The sequence below is a fragment of the Rhamphochromis longiceps genome, linkage group LG11 (genome assembly GCF_057381845.1).
Source record: "Rhamphochromis longiceps isolate RC_006_pf linkage group LG11, R_longiceps_female_GT1.1, whole genome shotgun sequence".
Classification (NCBI taxonomy): domain Eukaryota; kingdom Metazoa; phylum Chordata; class Actinopteri; order Cichliformes; family Cichlidae; genus Rhamphochromis; species Rhamphochromis longiceps.
In genome coordinates this window covers 20170374-20192539 of record NC_140567.1, presented here as the reverse complement: position 1 = coordinate 20192539, position 22166 = coordinate 20170374, and the positions used below count along the sequence as shown (strand labels likewise).

Sequence of the window (22166 nt, the reverse complement as noted above, 5' to 3'; positions counted from 1 at the left end):
AACTGGTGAAGTTTGAGCCGACAATCACAAGAAAATGCAACTGCAGGTTTTCACCATGATACTAGACAAACAGGTACTCATACTTGCTTATGCACGCTTCGAATCATCTATAATTAAGTGCCTGCACACAAATAACTGGTGAATTCATTTAGCATATAAAATATTTGATATGCCTGTTGTCTGTGCGTAAAATTTACTAAAAAAGTTACTGTCTACATCTCTGCAAACCCCGCCTGTCTTATAAAAGCTGTCTGCTATGCTTTTCTACACACAAACACATTTATCTCATTCTGATCAGACCAGCTAGATTCCAGCCACATGGGCGACTAGAAGAAATGCTGATTGTGATTGGTAGCTTTTTCGTCCCAATCCCACATTTACTGGAAGTGGTCACATGTGAAGCCCTCACATAAAAGCAGGGAGCAAAACAAAAACAAAACAAAATCTCAGACAGGGCGGACTATTCATGTAGTCCAATAGATCTGAAACAGTGATATGGAGAAACATAAACTTCAATAATCTTCTATTTGCAATGTTGTTTAGGTCTGTTTTAAACAAAAAAGGCATGAAAAATGACGCCATTATTGTTCTTTTTAATCTAGTATATTTGAAGGGCCATGATTTTATTCATACACTAAATTATTATTTTATAAAATACAACAACACATCCACCAAAAATGATACTAATCATTTATTATTGATAATTTATTATGATAGAGTAGAACTTGGCCTGGATATCTAAACCTAACATTACCATACTGTAGTGTTGAGATTTTTCAGTTGTGACAAAGTCAGCAGTTTGAGGCTGGAGAAAAAGCTACAATACGTAAAATGACATTAAAAGCTACCCTCACTCCAGCCATATGTTGTCATCTGAGACCTTTGTGTCTGAGCATTTAGAGGAAGTGTTTAACCCTAACCTGCCAACCAGCCATGTTTTCCTTGCCTTGGCTTGCCCTGAGATAGAGACTCTCGTGTCATTTTGAACAAATTTAACTGGTTTGTTTTTCAGACTTGGCGTGCATTCACTGGGGCTCCATTGAAAATCATATGAGCCCATACTGCTATTATGAGATTAATGCACAGATAGTGGATGAAAGGGTGTTGTTGAAACGCAGTTTTGAATAGGCAAAGAAAGCACAAACGACAAAGAGAAATAGCAGTGTCTTCCATGGTCAAGAGGTTTCTTTTAAACATTTTTTCCAAGAGAAAAAATAAACTTTATAGACCCTTTAGTGGATGTTTTACAACAAGGATACGCCGCAGTGTTCAGCTTTCTTTGACAAGCTAAGCATAGATCCGCTTCTGACAGCGGTGTCAGGATCAAATGGGGTCAATCCTGTTTAACCCTAAGGGCCACCTGGTGACACCCCCCCCCCCCCCCTCCCCCGCATGGCTCATCAGGAGTGCCCTGCACCCTCCTCTGGATGAGCTACACACATGTTAAGGGTCAGAGAGGTCCTTTCTCAACCCCTGTCAAATGCACTCACACACTCCCTCACTCTCTTTCTCTTTACATTTGCCTGTATTCTAGGATGCTGATTGTGTAGCTGCTATAGGATGAAAGCACTGGTTTGGCAGAGGCCTTTATGGCTTCATCTTGCCATACCCTCTTTTTTGTTTGGGTTCATGCTCGAGGGAAGCTGTCCCTCTTGAGGTCACCCTGCGGGGGTTGGCTGACTGACTAGAGCACCACCTCTTGTCACTGTGAAGTGATTTATGGAAGAAAGACACAATCCCATCTCCTGTAAGCTATGCTGAATACTGAAGCCATAACATCATTTCACTCCACTTTCCCTTGTGGTGTTTAGTAGTGCATAGTTGGAAAGAAAGTACTATAAAGACACTGTTTGGATTGAATTTTGCCCAACTTCCTTCCAAGACCTTACCTTGTGGACATACTTTAGATACCTGTCTCCTATCCCCCTCAGAGAGATTTCGTGATGGTAATGTTTTGGCGAAGGTAAATCTTTCAACCATTTCTTCCTTTTTTGTTCTTTGGCACATGGTAGAATGAGGCTAAGTGGAATTCAGGCATTTCTTCCTGTGGAAAGTTCCTGAATAGGAGAAATGATTTTTCATTCCCAGTCTGGGACATTTCACATATGTCAGGTTTTTATGGCTTAATTTTGCATTAATCTGCTGCCCCATATTTTTGCACTAAACCGCTTTTTGTGCCCCCCATTTCTAAATCGAGAAAAATGGTTTTAGAGGGAGAGAAAAAGACATGGAGGAATGTTCCCCTACTAAGATGCCATGTGGTGTATGACTGTGCACACAGCCAGGCTGGGCTTTTTAGGCCCTCTTAGAGGGATCGTTCATTTCTGGAAATCTCAGTTTACCTCTGGATATTAGAATAGGACAATATATCACAGACATATCTACGGGCAACAGAGAGTTAATGGGACACAGGAGCCATTTGCGAAGAGTTATACATAGTAGACAAAGAAATGCACTTATAAAGCACTTGATTTGTTTGCCTTTTTGTACTTAGTGACATTCTTATTATTCTGTCTAAGGTATCATTTTCTAAAGCCACTTGCGCCTCTTTATCCCCTGAGTGCACAGTCTTCTGACACTGTTGGTCCCTGTTTTTGTCATCTGAAGTAACTAACTGCAAACCTTGACGGCATATCACATAGTACAGTGCTATGCATCTTGTGAGATGTGGCTGCTCTTTTTGGTCTGTTCCCCATCAGGCAGTCTGCCTCAGCAGGGCCTCAGCCTGCCCGTGAGTGGAAATCTGTGGCCCGTGTTATCTTTGGAAAGTGTTGAGTCCACAGAAACCCAGGATCACCGAGTCCAGTGTAAGCTAGATGTGTCGGGCTTACTATTACTAAGGAAAGATGGAGACATTGTGCTCCACCACAGTGAAGATGAGCAGAGGAGGATGGCAGCAATAGGACTTCTTTTGCATTATCAAAGCACTATCTAGTCCTGTTGGGAGTGGGTCATATGTTATGTTTAGTGATATTTTTTTAAGCAACACAAATAAGCAGAAGATATATGATAAATATATGATACAATAAAATGGTTCAAAATTGGACATTGCTTGTAGGGTTTTGTTGTCGTGAATAGGGAATGAGGGGGAATGTGGGACAAAGAAGTCCATATGTGCAGTAGACTGTACTGTAACCCAAGTCCTGTTATGAATTGGACCCCATCCACTTAATGCAGGAATCCATCTCATTCTGTCTGTCTATATTGCTGTGATTTTTTTTTCTCCCCCTCAGAATGGCCCACATGAGCCAGCGGGACATTGAATGGCCTTGTATACATTCTGCATGTTGTGGTGGGGCATGACAAATTAGCACCCTGCTGAAATGCTGGATTTCTATGGATGTTTGTCTCATCAAAACAGCAAGAGATTTCCTGACTTGGCAAACAGAAGTTTCTAGTATAATGGGACATTCATACGGCTTTTGAGAAGAGACAGTTTCTCATCTGATCTAGAATGTTCTTGGGAGTGTATTTCATTAGTCTTATAGAATTTTAGACTTTTTGAAGCTAGCTGCCAATGTATCCTATTTGGACCAAAATCAAAGTCTCTGCATAATTAAGTGAACTAAATGCCATACTTTCCATGTTTAAATCTCAAGTCACTGCTATCAATTTCTCCCTGAGGCAGTCAAGTGTGACTAAATATTTTATTGTGGTGTTAAGTTAATCATATCCATCTTCTTTGCGGCATGTTCGCGTTTTCTTGAAATGAAAGAGATTAGATGTCTTTTCAAGTTATATATGATCATAGAAACGAATCTGTAAAGAAATACAGCTTCTTTCAGAGGATCATATGTATCATATGTAGCAAAATTATGTGCCTTTCCTTGCTTCACATTGGTAAAGCAATCAATGTTGTTATTATTTTTAATTAGCTTAGGTTAGCTGAGTCTGTTGTGAAGCCAAAATATGTTACTGTGATTAAAACCTAGGGAATTACTTTGGTGTACTACTGCCTTATTACATTAATTTACACTGGGACATGCCCATGCAGTGTTTTTTTGTTTTGTTTTGTTTGGTTAAGGTACTGATATCCTTAATCACATGGAGAAATGTTCAAAAGTAGGGGTGACAGAATTTCCAAAATGGGTCATTTTAGCCTGTTGCAAGGTGGTTGCTAGTCAACATGATTGCATTATATCATCACATCATTGCTAATGTGAAATTCAAAAAATAAAATGTAAAATCATTTTCTAAGATGTCATAAATTGGTAAATGCTAAAATGCTGCAGTTTTAGCCATTGCTAGCAGGTAGCTAGGCAACATGATGACATCACAAGGTCTGATATTAGATAAGAGCCTTCAGGGGCCTAAGATGTACCTGTCTGCCAATTTGGGATGCTAAACTGTCTAGGAAGAGGTGCTGGACAAAGAAGCAAACATACATACAGAGATGTTATGTATTACCGTAATATGGTTAATGGCTAATTAAAACAATAACATCAGAATACTTCACCAACCTGTAGTTACGCAAGATCTTCTTTTCCCAGAGGAATTATTCAAAATGTTAGATGCACCCAATTAAATGTGGCTATTATTCTTATCATCACCAGACCCAACACCATGTGTCACTTGATCTCTTTGCGAGACTAAAATATCACATCAGCTGTGCTCATAATACATAATATATTCCCAGTTAGATAAAGAGTGCTACTGAAAGAGTGACCTGAATATTAACAGAGGCGCTTTGTCATGTGTTATTTGCCTTTTAAAAAGGATCTGAGAAAATTAGGGTAAATTTTTCTTTACAGACTTCACCACATGCCCAGCACCATATCTAATGCAATGGACTGTATTTTTATCTTAGGGTTTTACATGAGCTCGTGTGTATATTTAGTGTAACCCCCCATCTATTTTAGCTCAGCTGGTGACTCATTAAGAGTTTTTTGCAATGGTGCTAATCTATTTTTTGATCTATCCTGCATACATTACCTATACTCAATGCATAACAGCTCTCTCGAACTGATTAAATCTGTAGCATGCTTGCTTAGTGAGTAAAATAACTAATAATAGGTCATGTCCTATTCAGTCATGACTTACCCAGCTGAAACCTGTTGAAAAGGAATTTAAAAGATATATTTGCGTGTCTGAACAATGTTGAGATTTGGTTAAGGAAAAGTAAAAAATTAGTATTTATAAAGATTTCCTTACTAGCAATGTTCAATTCATTAGAGGTTTATAGCCTTTTAAAAGTGTATCTATGTTAAAGTCAGGTTGAAGTCAAATTATGTTATAGCCATCATTTTAACATAATTTCACTCGTTGAATCGAATGAAAAAATACAGTATTCTGAACTGCTACCCTGCTTTCTCATCATTTTATGAGCTAATTATATATATATATATATATACTTTAATGCTATATATATATATATATATATATATATATATATGTATAGCATTAAAGTTTATGTATATATGTGTGTATATATATGAGTGTGTGTGTAATTTGCAAAGTTTTTATCACCCTGTGTCCTTGCCTAGCTTAGCATTAGCATGCTGTCTGTGCAAGTGCTAGCAAAGAATCAGAGTTGTGTTAGCAGGTTAATGCGGCTGTTTTGTCTGGTCTGGATGCAGTGATTTCATCTTTTTGTGCAATAAAAAAGTAATGCCTGTGCAGACTGTGCAAATATTTTCCTCCTCTGGCACACAAACTGAAATCAGCTGATTATAGCACGTGTGAAAATGAAACCGATAAGAAGGATTGATAGGCAAGCAGACTAACAAGTCCAAGGAAGTAAATTACTGGGAACAATATTGTTTTCTGCAGTATTGTATGGGTGCAGGTCATTGCACATGGATTGTGTTTTCTTCTTCTGAATTACTAGGTAGCTTTGTTAAGCTAAGTGTGTCCAGTGTTGGTTGGTTCTTTAGCTGAATTGACTTTAGCTTTGTTATCTTTGGCTAACGCTGTCTCAGGATGGTAGCAAGAAGAGAATGTTTGTCATATTCCTAGAGTATTTTTACTTTCATGCAACACAAACCACATGTGTCATATTAATTTCCTATTTTCCACCATTGTTAAAAAACCCAAAATAATTACAGTACTTATGTTTGGTTTAAACAGGGATGATGTTTTTCTGATTTCATTCTGGAATTTCTCTCTATCTTTGTTTTGCTTCTTCCCACTGGGCATCACCTCAGCTGACCTCACTACATAAAGTCAGCAGGACCATCTGCTGGACTGAAAAAGTGATTAAATTTGTTATTCTAGTACTGAAAAGTTCAATTTGTATTTGAGTTTTTATAATAAGATACAATATTGACATGCAAAATATTGCAATACTAGTGATATCCTAGCATCAGGTAAGCCTTTGGCTGATTTTGTCAATGCATTGGTCTCATCTAGTCCAAAATCTCCCTGGCTAACTATAGCCTAGTCCTTCATGCTGTTCATTGCTTTATTGAACATTAATGGATGTTTTGCAGATACGAAGATGTAGCAATGATTGCGTTAAAAATAGGCAGCTAAAACAACTGTGATACTAGAAATAGCAACTCATAATACAGAATAAAGTGTTTGGGCTATAACTGGTTTACCTTTAGCCATAAATCTTATAAGCTATATAAGAACTATGCTCAGGGGGATTACTGCAAGTAAAAGATCTCTCTCTTCTAGTCACTATTACTGAAGTTTGATACAGACTTACTTATGTTCAGGCCATGAGCAAGGTGGTGTTTTTGTAGTATCTGAATCTGCTATGTTATAATAGTTGACCACCCATTAACTTGTGACATGAGGGAGAATAAGCCTGATGGCTTTACAGGATGTCTGAGGAATTTCTGTCATGTTCAAGAAGGCACAAAAAAGAGAAAAGCAGGCGAGAGCATTTTAGACACCAATTAATTTAGCATTATTTCTTTATATATGGTCATTTGGTAATCAGCATATTTTTATTTGCGTTGACTCTTCCCTTTACTAAAACCTTTCAATTACATAAGAAGGGGTAGAACTGTTTTCATCTTTTCTTGCAGCTTCATTTTCCCAAAGAATGCAGTAATACAAGGACTTAGCCATGTATATGAGGAGATTTAACCGCAAAGGTGCTAGAATTCACTCTGCTGTTTGTGAAATTGCACTTTAATTTGTTTTAACTGTGTCAGTGAGGGGGGCTTTACTATTTCTTAACTTACTGAGTGAACAATGCATCAAAAGGTGCACCTGGTCCTGTAAAAACGGTTCATATTTCTTGGCTGTTACACTGTTATGGAGAGCTAACATTAGACCTAATGCCTGGCATGAGAAGTCTCCAGATCCACCATGTAAGGAAAGGGGTGAAAACTTCTCACACTGTATTACTTTTTCTAGTAGTGTGCCATTGCATGTTAACTTTGGATACAGGCCTAGAGTACATGTTTTTTTGTTTTGTTTTGTTTTTTAAAATATATACAGTATAGTGTTACATCTGTAAATGACATTTTTTGAAGTTGATGACATTCTGGGACTTCAAATTGTAGGTCACTATAAGTTTTTAAGCAACTATAATTTTCATCTTTCTCACTTAGGGCGTTGTGAGTCATGATGTCAGCATGTTTGTTTCAAACCATTCGTGCCACATTAAATAACTTGACAGGTTTTGCTATTGATATACATTGTAATTTGAGCATGATTGTATGTTTTCTAAGTTAAATTACTTTTAGAAAAACACAAGTATTATAACCAGGCCATCACCTAGGCACGAATCAGTCTACAACAAGGCTGGCCAGGTACAAAATTAACCTGCAGCTTTACCACTGCTGTGATGGACGTATGCACAGATGTGGATGTTTTAGGAGAAGGAAACGAATTACGCCCACCCCCGATTTTCACTTCAGGGACCAAACAATGCAACAACAGAAAAATGTGGGTCAGCAGAATCAGGTGGTTATGTCCCAAGGCTCACAGTATTATAAGAGACCTTTATCCTGTCTCAGTCACATGAACTAATACAGATGTTTGGAAAAGTTATTGATGTCCACAGGGGAGATGGTCAGGCACATGCTCTAATTCCACACCCTGCATTGCTACTAAGACTACAAGTTACTGATGTGTTTAAAAGAGTAATAGCCACACTGTAGATGTAAACTTTGTGTGGCAAACATGCCCGTCACTCTAAGGCGAAAGACTAAGGCCGTTTTTGGCAACTAACACAATCGCCAACCATTAAATTCACACTGAGTGAATTTACTTTGCTTCACAGGAGTTTATTGCCCTTCTTCGGCTTTCAAACATGTCAGTAAGATGTAATGAATAAGATGTTAGTTGTTTTGTTGTGTGTATTTTTTTTAAACTCATTTTATTGTGCTGTTGTGGTCACAAAATCCTGTGGTGGACATATTTGGTATGTTTCCATCCACTGAAGAAGATGGTAATTTTCTCTTGATCTCTGTTGGATATCCCTTTAAACAATATAATCTTGTCAAACAAAAATAAATCTATATTGTAAAATAATTATATTCATTTTTTTTTAATCTGCCAGTGTCTAATTCTCTGATGTGTTGCCACACTGGGCATTCACAGGAGTGTGACATGACTGGACTGACTGACCCCAGTATATTGTATAATCATGTCATGATATCGTTTTTAATTACAATTTTTGTCTCTGAGTTTTTATGCTGCACTGCAGTGGCTGTGTTTTTATGACATCCTAGATCCAGCAGTGTCGAGCTGGTGTGATCAGATTTAAGGAATTCAGTTTACATATGTCAGCAGTAGAGTTTCATGAATTTTACAGGCATTTTTTGTGCAAGTATAGTAGAACTTTTTGTTACCTAACACTCCAAATTGTTATTAGCATTTATCTTTAATAATACTGACTGTAATATCAGCTGTGTGGACATACAGCACATTTGATCCCAAATGAGTTAATTTGATGAAGGTTTACAGATTTTCTTTTTTTTGTTTTTTTTTAGGCTACTGAAAGTTGGTGGTAATCAACAGCAATTATGTGACACATTATATGAAAGACTAGGGGATAGCTGTTTTTCACTATATTTAGAAGTTAAAAATTTACTTAAGGAGAAAGTAAGAAGCACACACAAACAGTGTAAGAAATGGACATACAGTAGCTGCTGTGATGTCACCCGCTGGTTTCAAAGTCTTGAGAGGAGCATTTTGATTGTCTTGGTTTCATCTGACTGTAAAACTGCACACTCGGTCATTAGCCAGCGAGCTTCACTTTTTTATTATCAAATTTAATAAGACCCACACGCAGTAACTGAACTCAGCAGAGAAGTGACAGAGATCAAGATTGAAAACCATTTTCCCATAGACTTCTGTGGGACCAGTCTTTTGTGAACCACAGCTATCGCCATCTGGTGTAACTTGCACATTGGTTTAATTTTTCTGACCTGGAAGCTACAGCCGTGTTTTATACTTTCTATGGGATCAACCTGAAAATTACTAGCTACCTGGAGGGGAAAAAAAAGTTATCTTTTTACAATCACCTCAAATCAGCAAAAAAAAAGGTGAACTGAAGCGTGATGATCACCACTGTCATTGAAAACAGTGAGAGAGATGTTTGGGATGTTTTGTTTGGGATACATGAATACCTACTCAACACAAAAAATATTTATCTTCCATTATCAAGAAAGTTAAGAGTACAAGTTCCAGGAATTAGGCATTCACCCGTACCAGCTCTCTGCTTGACAACTTTAGAGTACCTCACTATCAAAAAGACTGAATGGATCACCTCAGATTTTAAGTGAGCATTTCCAGCTTCTTCATCAACATCTCATTCCCTCCTTTGTATTTCTTTTTTTATGTTTATGTTAATATTTATGTAACTTAAATACATATACAAGATTAAAGAGCAAACGCAGACCAGCTGAAACAAAACTCTCACCCTGCATATGCTAATTACAGTTGAGGCTTTATTGGGTGGTGTGACAGAGTGGGCCACAGTGGCTATGTGAACCAGGCCTGCAGCTGTCACACACATCACACACATGCAGACTTCGCTTTTCTCCTCTGTGTTCCCCACTGATGTGGCCCAGTCAGCCCAGAGACAAATGGGCCCGGACATGGAAGACATTAAGACTAGCTAAAAACAACATGCTAAGTACAGGCTTGCTCTCCCGCAATGCAAACACAAAGTGTTCACTCTGTTGCAATTGCACACATTTTGACATAGACAGCAGGGGAGACAGCTTGCTTTATATTTATGCAAACGCTTCTTCTAGGGAAAGTCTGAGATGTAGAGAGGGACTGGGATACAAGTGCAAAAAAATACAGCAGCTAATTATCCAAGTCAAGGGTTAACTTTAGAGATACAGGAGAGCATTCACTGCACACAATACCAGAATTAAATGTTTAATTCAGTAGATTTGGTTCACACTCTTTGTGTTAATTGAATTCAGGCTATATTATAAGGTGAAAATAAGTCCTACAACTTAAGTAGCAACTTAACATATCAGGAGCCATTGATATGAGTTTGTTTTAGAAGCAGAATATTCATTTTATGGCACCTACTGTTCGTGCCTTTTCCCACTATAGTTTAGAAAAACATTGCAACATTTATATAACGTGCATGGATGCAAACATATTGGCAGTAAGCAACATGTTAGGAAAAGTCTGGTGTGCGTAGTGATATAATCATTTTGCCTTTGCTAATAACAACTCGAGACACTCTTGTAAATGAGAATTCCTAATCTCAAGAGTGTCGCCTCCTGGTTAAATAAAGATTAATAAAGACTTTCTAAAATGCTTCCTATTCAGAATTTGGCGTATTGGATTAAGACATGCCTCTATTTGAGTGGTAGGAACATTCATTGGACATGTGGACAACACATGTCCAATATGGCTTTTAGCTAAACAGCTGGTGTTCTTCAGACACCTCCCCTTAGTGAGAAATTTTCCTATTCAGATCTCATTGCAAATTGGCCATTCATTGTTTAAGGTGCAGGGGGTAAAGTCTGTCAACCCTTGAGTGCACACCTCCTCGAGCTGTGGCCTTGAGGCCTGCTTCATAAGCTGCAAGACCAAGTCCTTGACAAACTTTAAAAGTACTAAAAATGTTTACTTCTCCATCTTACTATATGAAAATCAACCAGAGATTTTGTTTTGTTTTTTTGCACCACCCTGCTAACATCGATCCATCCATCTATTCATATTCTGCTGGATCTTGCTAACAGTTAAATAAAAACATAAACATTGCCCCAAAATTTATTATGTTATTCTGTTGTTCTGTTCATCCCCTTTCTCAAATTTAGCTTCTACCATGTTTCTGTTTAGAATAACAGCAGTACTCTCGGAATATTTGATTTCAGCTTGTTTCTAATCATATCTAATGAGGGCAAAGTTTGGGACGTACCGATTACATGTGGTTATAAGCATAAAGATTGTAAGCACACACTAATATTGAAATTGTAAAATGTTACTAAGGTGAGCTATCATTACAAAGAAATTGGCAACTTTATGCAGGTCCATCATAGAACAGATCAACAAGAATAAAACTGGGATGGTTATAAAGTTGTAACAGCACACCAGTGATCTCATCAGATATCACCAAGTACAGCAGACAAAATTAGATCTGAAAATGTAAAACTAAACCACTAAATTAGGTAGTATGGATCTTGTGCTGGACACTATTTATGGAGCACAGCTGTCGTTGTTTGTCCAATCAATAGAAAACCAATAAAAAGGGAAAAAAATAATTATCCCCACCCACTGATCAAACATTACAGCACTTCAAACTGTTCAATACTAGGTGAAGGAGACTAAATGAAACTGTGCCTTTACGCTGACTTTGTAAACACACGTCTGTTTTTTTCCCCCTGGATGCTGTTCGGACTGTTTCACTTTTCGCTTTAGTCGTTTAACAAAATGCGCTTTCTTCCTCCTTATACGGAAACGGTATGCAAATCTTAGCGATAGGCACCCATTTTCAAGCGGCCATTGTTCTCAGTCCAAACACAGCTTTTGTTTGTAGGTCTGTAATTATGTTGTATATTCTGCGCCGCTTATCTAACCTCTTCTCCTTTTAATCATGTGATATTTAGAATGTATAGAAATTATGTTGTCTGCTAGCTAAATTCTGTGGCTTTTACCAAGTGCAAAGGCCGTTTTAATGTTTTTATGGAATCCAGCTGGGGTGGTCGAGCATTTCCAAAGTTTCACATTTATCTGAACAAGATCAGAGCGTAGGCCAGTCCAATACCTGCTTCATCTTTGGAACAGCAAGTTTTTTCTTTTATTTCTTTTTAAGAATATGAACACAATTTGTAGAGATACAATACTGGGAACACAAAGTTGTTTTCATTTGAGTATCTAATATACTACAGATTTAGTCCTTACAGAGTCAGGGGGTTTCCTGGAAGAAAAACTCGTTTTAACTCTCCTGAACTGTGAAATTTGATCTAAATCAGTGAAATTACGCCTTCCGTAAAGCCTGTGACACAGCAGCTGGTGAATGTGAAAATGGATCCACTGGCTCCACCTATGGAAAAGTGCTTTAACTTTCCTCAGCAGGTGTGATAAAACACTGGAACCTCGCCCCTGCACTGTAATGAGCTGGCCCTGTTCATTGTTGTTACAAAATATGCTCACTGTGGGTAAGTGTGGTTGTGTTAAAAAAAAAAAGAAAAGAAAAAAGTACATAACACTTTCATACTTGTTCCTACAATTATCTTTGATCCAGATGCACTATCCAGTAACACAAGCGGCTCAATAAAAGGTTTCATATTTACAAAAGAATTGTTTGTCACATTGTAAATCCACTCTGAAGTACAGTAGATAGTCTTGTTAGCACATCTTTGCTGTCTTTACTGTTGAGTTCTTCCTATATTTTTTTTCCTCTTTTTTTTTTTCTCCAGCAGCACTCAGGAGCTTTTGTGCTGTGATTGAGCCTAACCACTACCAGGTGTGCTTGAAAAGGTTTTGGCGAAACTGGCACAGGGTCAAGACAGGGTGGGAGATGTGATAGAGTGGGGGAGTACCTGAGGAATGGAGGAGGTTAATGTGCAAACATCAAAAGGCCTGATTCTTGTACCAGTCTTGGGCTAAGGTGTCTGAACTTGTTACAGTGTGATCGTGCAGGGCTGCTGCCTGCTAAAATATTGCCTTATGCAGACCCAGAAACCCCCCCCCCACCCGAACACGGTATTACTGCATGCTTTCTTCACCTTTTTTTTAGGAGTTGCAGGGTAGGTGGAACAGGGGTATATGTAGGTCAAGTGGAATTTTTTTTTTTTCTTTTTGGGATTTGGCTTTTAAAAATAGTTGATTTTATGGGTAGATCATGGTTGATCAAGATGAAAAACATTTGAAGTGAGTTTTAAGATTTAGAATCTGTCATGGCCGCTGTACGAAAAGCACACCGGGGCTTCCAACTGTGAAGCCCTACCCTGTACCTTTATGCAAAACATACCCCAAAGGTATGTGTGGTCATGCATTGTTTGCACTGTCCAAATCATACTTATTGTTTTTTTGGCTATTGTGTCCAAATCATCTCCTGGATAAATAATTGTTGCTCTATGAATTTGTTGTGCGAGTGGAGAATTATGCAGAATTAGCTCAGAAAGTATCAAAGTATTCTAAAAGTCATTATCCTGAAATTTACAGAACTTAAGTTTGATGAAGAAAAACACATTTTAGTTATACTATAAAGCAGACATACTGCTGATGTCTCATGATGATGCAGACGTAAGTATCCGTCATCTATGACAAACTTATATTAGTCATTTTTTGCCCTCACTTTGGTAGAAAGGGGATAAAATGCTAAAATCTGAGTGTTATCTCAAGTGACCCAAATTATGCAAGAGTTTTTCTTCATCTTTGTGTCTCCATGGATTTAAATTCAGCCATGCGTAAATCTCACCCCCTACTGCGCACAGAGCAAGCCCCCCACCCCACCCCCCGTCTTTATTACACTGGCCTCCCGTCTTGTTGGGATAGTTAAACCTGTTAACTCTACTTGTCATGCAAACATAGTGAAGCTAGGAGAAAAAAAAAAAAAACATTGGAGAGAGACCTCTAGGGGTTAGGGTGGTGAAAGCACCCACTCTACACTGAACCAGTTGAAGAATATCAGTAAAATGCTCATGCTTAAAAGGTGGAACACGTCTTATTTGCCATTTCTGTTGAAACTTTCCTTGAACAGCTTCGTCGTTTTTTATTCATTTTGTTTACTGTCACATGTTTAGTCGTTACTCCCATGCTGTTCCTTTTAAAGGCTGCTGGGAATCTCTTATCTCTGTGTCTTATCCAGGAAGAAACACACACACACAAACACCCAGTTGTCACATAGAAACACAAGCAGACAAACACTCACACACAGGAAAAATAAAGATCCTGCCTTCACAAAAGACAGTTGAAGTTCAGCATCGCTGGACAAGATGGAGAAAAAGGTGAAAGGAGGACACCAGACTGTGCCAGTAGTAGCTTTCTGTAGCCATTAATATAGAAATCTAATCTAATGTATTATTAGCTGGAATATAAAAGAGAGTGGGCGAGCTAAAACTCTCATTACATATCTTGTTATGTTTGGCAAACTTAGCAGAGGAGGCTGCTCTGGATTAAGTCTTTGAATAGCTCCTCCACTTAATGAATATCTGGCCCATCGTTTTGGATGTTATCACGTCTCTTATCCCCCTGTGCACACTTTTTGTCATCCCCATACCACAAATATTTTTACGTTACTTCAAGGTATGTGTTGTTGACGTTGTTTTTTATTGCTTTGGATCATAATCTTGGCTGCACCTCTGCCCCCCCTCTGCACGCTCTGTGATATGATGGCTGTCTTTGGCTAAATAAGGCAAGAGAACACTTCACATTCTTTCATGCCAAAAGACGGTTGATCCTCAGTAGTTCTGTGAGCCAGAACTCCTTTTCATCCTATCAGAAATTGAGGGCACTTTATGTGTGCCAGCCAATCCCTTTGCACCTCGACACTGTCATGCTATAGCAATGCATGACTTGCTCTTAATGGTGGTTTTCCAAAAATCTCTTGAGCGCCATTTATATTGCTGGGGCATGTTTGCTGAAAGCCAGGTATGTCTCTCATCAAAACGGACAGCAGTTGCCGGTACAACAGACGTTCGCTATCTCACTTTCATTGAGGCAGTAATTTTTCCTCGTGTCTTTTCTTTTGAATGTGGGCATAATCTGAAATAGCAGATGTTTTTGGGGTTGTTTTCAGTAAAACTTTTCCCTTTTGAAATACATGTGAAAAGTGTAAAAACAAACAATGGTTTAATAATGGATTTTTGGGGCTGGTGCTGATTAAAATAAAAAATTCCGATGTTTATGTGTTGGCAAATATTCTTTATGCATGTATACACATAAAGCTATGTAAACAGTGGAATTGGCTGTTCACCATTTCCACATCATACAAAGCATTTTATCTGCATTGCACAACTTAAAATTTTCACATGCACATACGATAATATATAGTCATGTGAAAAAGAAAGTTTATCGCAGGATTCTTTGCAGTCCTCGGATAAACTAAGTGCACCCCATAATTCAGTAGCTTGTAGAAGTACTTTCAGCAGTGATAACTCGAAGTAATCGTTTTCTGTATGACTTTATCAGTCTCTCACATCGCTGGGGAGGAATTTTGGCACGCTCTTCTTTACAAGAGTGCTTCAGGTCATTGAGGTTTGCAGGCACTCATTTATGCATAGCTCTCTTAAGGTCCCACCACAGCATTTCAATCCGGTTGAGGTCTGGACTTTTGTCACACCTCGGATCTTGTCTGTATTTGGGATCACTGTCCCAGTGCGTGACCTGATTCAGCTTTAGCTGTTGAACAGCTGTCTCTATGTTTGACTCTAGAATACTTTGATTTATAGAGGAGTTCAATCTTAAAGGTGGTCTTTTTTCTGTAATGAACTTTGATCTCTCGGGGGCGATCGTGGCTCAAGAGTTGGGAGTTCACCTTGTAATCGGAAGGTTGCCGGTTCGAACCCCGGCTTGGACAGTCTCAGTCGTTGTGTCCTTGGGCAAGACACTTCACCCGTTGCCTACTGGTGGTGGTCAGAGGGCCTGGTGGCACCAGTGTCCGGCAGCCTCGCCTCTGTCAGTGCGCCCCAGGGTGGCTGTGGCTACAATGTAGCTTGCCATCACCAGTGTGTGAATGTGTGGATGACTTGTTGTGTAAAGCGCTTTGGGGTCCTTAGGGACTAGTAAAGCGCTATACAAATACAGGCCATTTACCATTTAACATACTAACTGAGGCCTGGAGAGTCTGAGATGTAGCTCTTGAGTGATTTGCAGTTTCTCTGAGCATTGCATGGTCTGAGCTTGTGGGATGTTTGCCAGGATGTCCAGTCCTGGGAAGATTGTCACATTGTGTTAACACACACCTGAATGCTCCAGACCAGCGAACTGCCCCAACTTCTTTTAAACTCACTCTTGCTTATGGTTAACTAATTATTAAGTGCAGAACCTGGTTGCTAATTACCTTCATAATTTCTATGGAAGCAGTAAGAGTGCACTTAATTTTTTTCACAGGACTGCATAGAATCCGGTGAAAACTTTCTTTTTCCCATCTGTAAAAATGGCAATATTGGAAAAACTGATATACAAGTTTGGCTACATGAATTTCTTGTGTGTGTTTGAGTGTGTCAAAGTAGGATTCATTTGGGCTGTAGTTACTTTCTCACTGGGAGGCAAGCCCACTGTGGTACAGTGATCCAGAGTGCTGTATCACTGTATTTATTCAAACTAGTCCAAACATGTCAGGGATACTGTGAGGCCCAGTGACACTTGACCCTCCTCGGTGAAGTGACCGGGAGGATGACATGCTTGAATATCTGAGATTTTTCTTCGCAGCACGGTGCAACAAAGAGAAACTGGGATTTAGTAACTGAAATGTGCCTCTGTTTGCATTGGTGTTTTAAAAAAAGCCAAGCAGCTGCATTGCATTGCTACACCATTCACATGTCACGACACGGGCTCATGTACAGAAAATGTGTAGAAGACAGCCGGCAGAAAGACGTTCAATCGAAGCCCACACGAAAAACAAAAACCAGGGAAAAACATTTACCGTGCCAATAGGCAGGTCATCGACCATACCTATTTGGCTTGCCAAGCAAATATTTGATCCTTATCTGCCAGCTGCTAACATGAGTGGAAAATTTCTGATATGATCCATGAGGAATTGAAAAGTGAACACATTAGTCATTTGGCATTGTTAAGTAGGATTTTGACGAGAAAGCAGTCAGTCATGTTTATGGTGAATTTGTTCCAGTTGGGCAAACAGGTTGGCCCCAGAGGACAAAACAGGTCTTTGAGTCCTTTGATTGCCTGTGCCAAGAATGGATTATATTCATTTCAGTGACACTTGGGAATAAAGCGGTATTAGTCCAAACAAAACACTTTCTTGACAAAACAGATAATTACCTCCTCAGGATGAAAGTGCCTCGTGTTAGGTTTCATTGCATTTGCTGTCTGTTAAAGTATTTAGATTTGACTCTGTTATACATCTTATATTTAAAGCTTCCATTGTCAGTCTGCCTCATGCATGGCTATCATGCCTCTTTAATCAGAGAATGGCTTTCATTGCCCACTTTATCTTTACACTTTGGTTGTCAATAATAGTGCTTACTTCACCCTTTTCCAAAGCTGTCACCTGTCAACAGTCAGATCACGCTTTACACCCAGGTCAGCATCACAAAGCCGCTGCCAAGATGCAACAATCTGTCATGACGGGGCGCTCATGAAATGCCCGACATAGTCATGGTAGCTATTTGTGATCGCTGCAGAACATCAGTGGTGCCTCGTTTTATGTCCACCAACAAGCTGGACAGGATTTTTGATAAAGTTCTTTCCTCATTACAAATCCTTTAGAGATTCTTTTACTCTGGAGACTTCAAGGGGTAAATCCAAAAGGGAAAGATTACACACAGCGTAAGAGCAAACTCGTGCACTACACTGTAGCTCGTTTGATTGTTGTATCAGGATCAAAGACTTCACACAGCCAATAAATGAGTAGTATTTGGAGCTTGGTGTTTCTGGCTTGATGGGAGTTTCTTTACTGGTGCTGTGCTTCATTTACTGTACAGTTTGAGTTTTTCTCATTAAGCTGAGCCCTGCTGTTTTCAGTCAGGGCTATTTTGTTCAGTAGCTAAGTAGTGATGTTTGTGATTAAAATGAGAGAAGATACATTCTCTTTGCGATAACCAGCACAACACATTTGAACAACTTGTTGGCTGGTGGTAGTAATTATGTGGAGGCATTAAGGGCTATGAAAGAGTTTATCCTTATTTCAAACTCTTCCTCACAGGTGCTACAGAGGACAGCAGCAGGCAGCAGAGGATCCAGTCTGTGTAGAAATCAGGTGCTTCAACATCTCCTTTCCATTAAGAGTAGTCGGTCACTGAGATGGTGTACTGTGACTCATGTGTTCACTTCCTATTCCTAGAGCACAGTCTGAAATAGATGTGGTCTCAGCACAACTGTGTTTATTGGACACAGTTTGCACTGGTGTTTTTCCCCACATGTCAGGTTGTTAAGAATAGGAGGGAGCAGAGAAAGTCGGGGGCAGAGAGGCCGAGAGGGCTGAGAGAGGAAGGGAGGTAAAGCTTGCTAGGGGGGAGTCACCGAGGGTATTGCTGATAATTGGCTATTTTCCAATTCAACTTTAGAAAGGAAGAAAAACTTTTAAATTCTCCTTCTATTGCAGCACATAAAATACAGCGTTTTTTGATTTTAAGGATCATAAAGTCTGAATTGAGTAAAGCACTTGGCTTTGTGGATCTGTCTTTTATGTATAAAAAGATTTTTTTTTAAAAAAACCCAGAACTATAGCATCTGCGCACATGTGACAGAATTGGAATATATGAAGTGAGATTTTAAACTTTTCTCTTTAGACATCTGGCCTTGCATCTATATGCACATTTTACTGCAGTAAGAAAAACTGTTTGCCCTGAAGCAGCTGCCAAGCAACACATGGGGAATAGCCTAGACTCAAACTCCTTCCAATTTTATATACACAGTTTATTAGAGAAGCATATAGATGCAAAAATAATAATGCTGCGCCCCAGCTGTTACCACAGGTTTGCGGTAACTTGGTTGAACCTTGCTGCAGCTGGCCTTGCTGCACGGTCCACCTACACCAGATGGACTTAAAATGTTGATCCCCTCGTTTATATCTGTGTCAGGCTTTTGTCTGGTATGTTGAATGGATGCGTTCTTTAACTTCTCTCCTCGCTCCACTACGTATCTGTGTCAGTGCTGGTGAGTATGGGGGAACCCTGCTGAGCAGGTGAAAGGGTGGACGACACAAAAAGTGGAGGGAAGAAAAAGGGGAGGGGGGGGCATGAGGATATTTATGTTGTGAGGGTCACCCCACCTGGTAGCTAAGGAATGACTCATTAAGCAGGCGGGCACTAATGAAAGATTTGTCTGTCCTCACACTGGCCTTGCTGTCATGTCTCTCTCCTTGTCTGGAATTCTGCAGATTCCACCATCACTTTCCACTTCTGTTTCTCTTTGACAGTGTCAGATAGTATCTTGATGGATAATTAGCATGCAGTTTATTGAAGAGACTTAACCAGAGATAAGTAGCCCTGTAAGAGGTCTGCAGAGGAGCGTCTAAAGAATAATGAATGGCTGTATGAATCTAAACAGTAAGCTAAAAGACAAATGCTACTGCTACCTCCTGGAAGAATTATCGCAACTGACAAAAGCATTAACTCCGTTCCAAGCCTTATGTAAACACATCAATAAACACAACAATTCAGTATCTCCGCTTCCATCGTGGGACAATGAGCGCTGTTGAGCTCTGAGCCGACTTTTGTGTTTATTGGAACTTGGCTGTGGTATGCCTTGGTATCAAATGCCTCTGCCAGGATAGTGTTGCAGACCAGAAACCCGATCCCCTTACCGCTCTCATGAGAATGTAGATAATGTTCATTCTGCGCAGTGTGCAGAGGAAGTCCAGGTAGGTGCAACATCTGTGGAGGAAATCGCATCAAAATAAATTAGCATGGTTTATTTGCATGTTTCTAACACTGTCATTAAAATTCTTCAAAGAACATGTGCTTTTGTGCTGGGACTCCAGACATAATTTATCACCGACCTCGTAAGATCTCTGCTGAACATCGTTCATGTAGAATCGATCTGTATTAATGACAGCAAACCAGGCGCAGAGACGCACATTTGACTTTCGGTCTCGCACTGTATGTCAGCTCTTTTTTCCCCAGTAGATTAAGCCCACATTTACTAGTTATTTTGATGATTTTGATCTTGTTCCAAGCCTCAGCAGTTTGCCTTTGCTCTGAGACTTTCACACCCCGTAGGTCCATGTACGGCTTGCTGCCAGTGACAGAGTCTTCTCCAGTCTGTGTGGCCCTGAGTCAGTTTCCTCTAATCTAAACCATCAACTCCATATGTCTTCTATCACAGCTTCCAAAGCATTTGAATAAACTCCAGGCAACAGGAACAAATTAATTAATGTCTTTATTCCTCTGTGCACTTTGTAAACTGCCTGGGTGAGTGTGCGCATATTCCTGCATGTGCGCAACATGTGTAGTGCACTTTAGTGCCCACACACTCCCACACATATACAGATATTTTCCGTAAAATTGTCTTGATCCTGCACTTAAAATCCAAACATGTTGGAATTGATCTTATTTATACCTGCATTCCTGCTTAATGATTTCCACCTGAGTGCTATAATCTGCTTTTATTGAACCATCATTCACCTTATGTTTTCCCTCAGAGAGTAGGGGATAAAAACAGCAGAGAGAAACCCCAGTCCACAAAATGTTGCAATCCATTGCACGTGTTGGGAGGTCTTCCACCTTAATTACTTGTGTTTTCTCTTCATAAATTTTGGAACACAAGGTTTCCGTTACCGAGTGAGAAAGGAGAAAAGGAAGGGGAAAAAATGAAAAGGAAGCAGTGTTGATGTTGTTGTTCTGTTATGTTTCGTGACTGCAGAGGGCCATTATGGATACTGTAAACTCAAAAGTTTCTCATGAAAATACCAAAAGAGGAAAATGAAAGAGGGTTTCCTTCATCCTTAGACATGGTAGCTAGTGATGTGGCAATTCTGGCTCATGTGAGACTGTGCTCTCCCAGATGGCTACAGTTTGTCTGACCTCAGCTTTGACCTCTTGCAGAGTCTGTGGCCTTTACTGACCAGTGGAACAGCTCCTGGCTCCCTGGGACAGGGCTAAATTCAGACGTGGGCAGGCAGTGGCTTGTGACTGAAGGTCTAGCTTTGAGCTGAACAGAACTTTGAGGCGCTAAGTGAACTTTAATGTTGTGAAGCTACGGTACATCTTGATTCATGTAGTTTGTAGGTTATTAGTTGGTTGATTTAACCAGGATCACGAGAACTGATGCTTTTTTTTTTTTAAGTAAATATTGTGGGAAGTGCCTGAAGTGTAATAAGTGATCAAAGCAGCTCGTGCACCACATGGCAGACAGCTTGAATTGCACACTGTTGCTACACTAACAGATGTCAATTTTTTCTGTCCTCCTATTTAACCTGGCAATGCTTTACACACAGTGTTTGCTGCTTAGAAACACTGCTACGACATTGCTGCTTCTGCGACTATACTGTAATATACTATAACAGTGGTCATTTGATGATCTGATCTTAGATATGGACAAAGTTTCAAACAAAGGTGATATACAAGTAAACCTTGTGAGGCAAAAACGTCAGACTGTTATGTTTAGGACAGTTTTTTTCCTAATCTTTGCTCTCACTGACATCAAGCTGACAGGAGGTACCTTATAGGGTTGTCAAAAAAGTCAATACGCAGATTCTAATTGATGCTAACAATTACTTTGGTAGCCTACAGCATAAATATCAACAGTGCTTGCCTTAGCCTCCTCTTTCTCACACCTTGACACGGCAGCAGTGCAGACAGACAGGAAAGCAGCCTCTGCCCTCACCAGCAGCTGAACACATGAACAGCATTTAAATTTACTGAACTTGGTCTTTACTTAGAAATTTGGGAGGTCGGTAAAGCCCCTGGTTCAGTGAAGTAAACAGGCACATATTAACCATGTTAGCCATTTAACTATTACCAATTGCATAACCACATTAGCCATTTATTAAGTTAGCATTTACGCAGCGGCTAACTGCTATTAAAAGAAGTAGAGTCCAATAAAAAATATGAGCCTCTTTAAGTTTACTCCAGGTAGGGAAATGGGAAAAGTCTCCACCATGTTAACAGGAGTAACAACATATGAAAAAAACATTTTTCCTTTCTATCTCTTTCTCTCTTCTTTTG

General features: G+C 39.5%; 1 protein-coding gene across 5 annotated transcripts in view; it reads left to right on the top strand.

Moving 5' to 3' along the window:
- fhod3b (formin homology 2 domain containing 3b) overlaps positions 1–22166 on the top strand; it is a 93211-nt gene that overhangs the window by 24858 nt on the left and 46187 nt on the right. The window contains exon 1 of one of the 5 annotated variants that reach the window (XM_085422710.1): positions 1811–1963. The exons of the other annotated variants lie outside the window; for them this stretch is intronic. The gene's annotated coding sequence lies outside the window, so the exon portion shown is untranslated. Of the gene's footprint in view, positions 1–1810; positions 1964–22166 lie in introns of those variants that run through there. 5 annotated transcript variants of the gene reach the window in all.